Raw genomic sequence first — 6,530 nt, forward strand, 5'->3', positions numbered from 1 at the left:
ATTAAAATGACATTTATAAAGTTTAATACCAAATTTAATTCCTAAAGTTTTAAAGTTTATTAATAGTAAATTTAATTCCTAAAAATAAGTAAAAAGAAGTATAATACTAAACTACAAAATAAAGTTCACCCAAATTTAATTCTTAAAGTTTACTCTAGCATACATATTAAAGTAAAATTTATTAAAGAATTATTTCAAATGTAGTAAATCCATTATCATTTATTTTCTAAATAAAATTTTTAAAAGAAGAGTGCTAGGGGCCAGCAGGTTTTGTGATTTGTAGCCATCAATTAGCTATCACTAGTGTTTTTAATGGTGGGAGGTGTGAAATTACTCACCTTTTTTTATGATTAAGTGCTGGCCAAATTTTAATAAAAGTGTTGGTCCTTAGACTTTCTCTTTTTAAAATACTCCTTTAAAAAAAATCCTAATATTCAGTAAAAACAAATTCCTAAAAATAAGGGCAAAAAACATAAATAAGTCAAGGGGAGAACAATTTTACACAAATCAGCCAAAGCAAAATCTGATTCATCAATCAACCAAACCACGTTTACATGTAGTTCGAACCTACCTGCTTCGAACTTAGAGTGCATATAATTCGAATCAAATAAATTCGAATTACTCACTGACACACAAAGCAACATAATTCAAATTCAGCTGATTTGAATTACACAATAACATGTAATTCGAATCAGGTTGATTTGAACTACTTCCAATGATGCAATTCCATGTAATTCGAAGTGGGTTAATTCGAATTACACAAAGTATAGTTCGAACCAGGCTGGTTCGAATTATAAGGGAGCAGAGGTGTATATATATGGTTTGAACGTGAGTTGCTCTCATTAGAGGGGGATAATGGCTAGTGAGGAGAGTTTTGTAGTGTTGGTTCACCACAGAGGATCGATTAAGAGGAAAACACGTTTCGGTGTGAAGTTCACTGATAAGGATCCTCTCAGTATTTTCGTGAGGCCTACGACGAGGTATGATGACCTTGTTAACTATGTAGTGCTGAGACTTGGTCTGGAAGGTGGGAAACGGGTTAAGAAGTTTTTCTATCGCATTTCAATCACGGTGCTCCAAGAAACCGTGAAGTATGATTGTTTCACAATCGGGAGTGATGAGGACTTGCAGGTCATGTTTTATTGTCGCCGGCAGTTTTCCGAAGTGAGGACACCAGAGCTATTGGCAAAGTTGGTTGATGTGGTATCCATCTCGGGGGATTCGAACCGGGATACCCCCACTTTAGGCACGGTAGCCGGTTCTAGCTCCAGACCTGCCGTTGCTTCTTCGTCCGTCCCTGTGTACGAGCCACCCATCCAGCCTGTCGCCTCCCCTTCGTTCGCTGTTGATCTCAACGGCAGTGTAGGTGGCGAGGTTGTAATAGGGGATTTTGTGCCGACCTCTTTACAGTGTGCTGCACCGGCTGGGGTTGGAGATGGATTGTTGGATGATCCAGAGGACGATGATGTGGAGCCGGATATGATTGCTGATGACAGTGGCGATGATATTGGAGCGAGTGAGCCTGCAGGGGCAGGAGGTGGTTCTAGCTCTGGCACACAGCAGTACCCTCCACATTTTTCATCTTTGGACTTGGATGCCAGGAGGCAGGAGGGGGTTCCTGGGGAGGCTGCTGGATTTGGCGCTAGAGATGCGAAAGGGTCTGCAGGTCTGACAGAGTTTCAGGTTGGTCAGCAATTTCAGGATAAAGATGAGGCCGTGTTAAGTGTCAAGACTTACAGCATCCGACGAGGGGTACAGTACAAGGTAGTGGAGTCTGACTATCGACGGTATGTGGGCAAGTGTTCTGAGTTTGGGAATGGGTGCACATGGTTGATTCGGCTGAGTCTCCGGCAGCGCAAGGGCATTTGGGAGGTCAAACAGTACAATGGACCGCATACGTGTCTTGCGAATTCCATCTCCAGCGACCACAGGAGTTTGGATTATCATGTGATCCACGCCCTCCTCGTCTACCACCACGTCTACCACCACGTCTACCGTCCGCGTCACCGTCGTCCATAGCCTGGTCCAGCCACCTCCACTCACGCTGGCTCTGTCGTGTCCCCACACGAGCTCTCCTCTCAACTCGACGCCTATCCGGCACGTCGTCAACACGATCCATATCAGGAACTCACCCAGCACCCCTATGCGTCGCCTCCATAGGAATAGGAACGGCTCTCGGATCCCCCAGGTACATCTCTGGTGACAAGAACCTCTTTCCATGCTGACTCCACCACTCTAATAAGTCATGTGAGGGTCCAGGGTCTGCGACAACATCGAACCGGAGAACGTGGTCCGCACGGCTCTCCTAATGAAGATGCCAGAACTGCAAACTGTACGGGAACTAACGATCACCTCCTCTCCCGTCCTTCGACATCAGAAAGTCGATGTTCAAGGCGGGCTGGGGACGGGGCTGGACTCCGCCGAACTGCGGTAAAACCCTATCTATCTGATGCCACTCTATCAAGGCAAAATATATCAGTGGCGTCACAGACCGCCATAACGCCATATGACGAGGCTCCAACACCTCCGGATGCACAACCTGTAGTACGTTGGGGGAGCTATATGGCATCCAGATGAACTGCAAAAAGATTTCAACATTGTCAGGCCAATTCATGATCCAAAGTCATAAAGCTTAATTAATTAAATAAACATTGGCAGTTAGTATACTCACATCCCTGGCTTGTAATATGTCTATCCTCAGCCTCCACATCTGAACTCTAGGTCCCTTCTCGCTACCGGAAGGGTTGTAACCTGACCACTTGCATCTCACATCGGTGTTATAGCTAATTAAAAGTGTGACAGAATTGTATAACATTACAAGCGTACATGGAATTAATTAATTTAACTTGAAATAGAGAAGTCCGAGAATGGTACCTCAAGGCCAACGGCCAGCTGCACGTATCAAACCCAGCAGGCCTAAACCTAGGAAAGCGCCAAAAGATCCAAGACTGAAGTAACTGTAATGGGCCGCTAACTTCACCACATGTTTGTTGGCCACTCGGCACATGCACCGGTACAACCATGCTAGTGTTGCAGACCCCCAGCTGTAGCCACCCATCTCTTCAAGCCTAGCCACGTAGGGTAGCCATCTGATGTGAATACGGTTGCTGGACTTGTCGGCAAACAGCTGAGTGCCCAACAACATCATGATATAGGTACGAGCAAAGCGCCGCATAGTCTCCTCATCAGCTCTCGCGGGGAACTCTCCAAAAGTCTCCTGGAACCAGGTGCAGTTTACTGCGAATTTCTGAACTTGGCTCGGAGGAGGAATCACTCCAAGCAACTCCTGGAACCACACCCAAGCTGGACGGCCACCCTGGATGTATATCTGAAAATCTGTCAGGCAACCCCAACTGGTACGCCACGTCTTGAAGTGTGATCGTGCACTCTCCGAACGACATGTGGAAGGTGTGCGTTTCCGGACGCCACTGCTCGACTAAGGCACTGACAAGGGGCTCATCTAATCGAAACCATCTATCGTCCAGTCTCGCAAGATGGTATAATCCGGCCATCTGCAAGTACGGAATGTATATCTCATCAAGTCGCATGCCTTGCTGCCGCCGCATGCTCGAGATGCAACGCTGGGGCTGCGCATTACATGGACCGCATAATTAGAACCACTTACAAAACCACTAACAAAAACAACTAACAACATAAACCACTTATGGAAACCACTAACAAAAACCACATACAAAAGCAATATAATAAACCACTAGCAAAACCGCATGCATAAACCGCTAACATAAACCGCATACATAAACCACGTGCAAATCTACTTACAAAAATCACATGCGAAACCACTAACATAAACCGCATACAAAACCACTAAATAAACCACTTCCAAGACCACCAACATAAACCGCTAACATAAACCATCAACAACACTGCATACAAAACCACTAAAATCAACCGCACGCAATACCACTAACAAAAATCACTAACAAAAACCGCTAACGTAAACCACTTACATAAACCACATCCAAAGCCACTAACAATCCCACATGCAAATCCACTAAACAAAAACCACTAACAATACCACATGCAAAACTAACGTAAACCACTAATATAAACTGCCAACAAAACCGCCAATAAAACCACTTCAATAAACCACATGCAATACTGCCAACAGAAACCACATGCAGAACCACAAAATAAACCATTAGCAAAAAAAATTAACTACTAACCTCGTCGTTGATGACCCCGGCAATATGAGCCACTCCATCACCGATATAGTCTACCTGGATTGTCCCCCATCAGCTAAATATTCTGCTCGATCCTTTGTCGGAGCGAATCTGGGTCGTTTTCTCTGAGATTTGGTGGGGTCTGAGAGTGAGGAAGTGGTTCGAATGGGAGTGGATTCGAACTCCTTTTATAGCCAAATCTATTGTAATTCGAAACAGGTCAATTCGAATTACTACTAGTGGCAAAAAAGAGTAATTCGAATCAGTTAGGTTCGAATTATGCACTTTCTCGTTTCACAAGCTAATTCGAATCAGCTTGGTTCGATTTATGCAATTGTAATTCGAATCCATGCAATTCGAATTATGCAATGTTCACGTGCTAAAGTAATTCGAACCACCTTGTTTCAAATTACTTTCAAACCTAGTTCGATGTAACCTGATTCGAACTACATGATTTTGTGCAATGGTGGATTCCTGAATCAGTTTTCCATTTGGCTGATTTGCGTAAAATTTGCTTCTCCTTGGTTTATCTTAGTGTTTTGCCCTAAAAATAAATATCAATAACTAACAAAAATTAAACTAGCACTTAATTAAAAGGGTTAAGTATGATTTTGATCCCCAACGTAGGGGCTGAAAATTTATTTCGTCCCTCGCCTTTTTTTCGCTCAAAAATGGTCCCCAATGTTTCAGTTTGTTTTAAAATCGTCCTTTTTACCAATTATATTTTTTTATTACCAAATTACCCTTTATTAAATAAATTATAAAATAAAATAAATATAAAATAAATAAAAAAAAAGAAAAAAGCCGACACCACCGCCGAGCCGTTGTCCGCCGCCCGCCGCTTCTTCTTCTTCTTCTTCTTCTTCTTCTTCCCATCGACACCACCGCCGAGCCGTTGCCCGCCGCCCGCCGCTTCTTCTTCTTCTTCCCGCCACCGCACCGCCGCCCGTTTCTTCTTTTTCTTCCCGCCGACACCACCGCCGAGCCGTTGTCCGCCGCCCGCCGCTTCTTGCTGATTCTGGGTTCTTGATGATGATGATGATTTTCTGATTCTGAGTATTATTGTTTGATTTTTTTGGATTTTCTGAGTTCTGGCTTTTGATGAGGATGACAGATGATGATGTTGATTTTCTGATGTTTTGGTTGGTGTGATGGATGCTGGTGATGGAGTGGCAGTGGATGGGGTGGTGGTTGTTGTTCTGATTTTGTTGTGGTGGTGGTGGTGGTGGTGGTGGTGTATCTCTGGGTTCTTGATGATTTTCTGATTCTGAGTATTATTGTTTGATTTTTTTGGATTTTCTGAGTTCTGGCTTTTGATGAGGATGACAGATGATGATGTTGATTTTCTGATGTTTTGGTTGGTGTGATGGATGCTGGTGATGCTGGTGATGGAGTGGCGGGGGTGGTGGTGGTGGTGGTTGTTTTTGTTCTGATTTTGAGTTCTGATGATGATGATGGTGGTGGTGGTGGTGGGGGTGGTGGTGATGATGGTGGGGTGATGAAGGTGAAGAGGAGAATAATGATGATGAGGGTATTTTGGTCCAAAAATTTGGGAAAGGATGATTTTAAAGTGTTTCTGAACGTTCGGGATGATTTTAATAGCAAAAAAACGTCGGGGACGAATTTGATTTTCGCCACTTACCTTAGGGACGATTTCAGTACTTAACCCATAAATTAATAATTGAGTTTAGTTTCATGTTTTAAGTTTGGTGTCAATTGCATGTTTTTATTTTTCTTTCAATTTTTCGAATTACATGTTCTTAGTTCTTTATTGATCTTCAAGTTATTCTTGTTTATTTTCCTTGTTTGATCTTTAGTCTTTCTTGTTTTATGTCTTTCCTTGTTTTTCTTGAGCATTTTCGAATTATTAGTGTCCAAAATATAAAAATTCTAAGTTTGGTGTCTTTTTATTGTTTTTCTCTTTCCTCATTAAATTCAAAATATCTTTTCTCTTTATTTTAATTGAATTTTCGATTTTTACTTTTAAAAATTCAGATTTTTATTTTAAATTTTTTATTCTATCTTATCTTAGTTTTAAAATTTCAAAATTCAAATCTCTTTAAAAAAAATCGTATCTTTTTTTTCAAATATTCTCTTTTATTTAATTATTTTTTTTACAAGTATCTTTAATTTTAAGACATATCTTTTTCAAAACTCCCTAACCACTTTCTCTCTCTCCAATTTTTGAAAATTATATCCAAAATCTTTCAAATTTTTTTAATTAATTAGCCATTTTAGTATTCGAATTTTTTTATTATTTTATTTTATTTTATTTCTTTTTTTAATTTTCGAAACCTATATTCTATTTTCCAATTATTTTATTTTATTTTATCTTAATTCTTTTTTAAT

The sequence above is a fragment of the Arachis ipaensis genome, chromosome B06 (assembly GCF_000816755.2).
Source record: "Arachis ipaensis cultivar K30076 chromosome B06, Araip1.1, whole genome shotgun sequence".
Taxonomy (NCBI): Eukaryota; Viridiplantae; Streptophyta; class Magnoliopsida; order Fabales; family Fabaceae; genus Arachis; species Arachis ipaensis.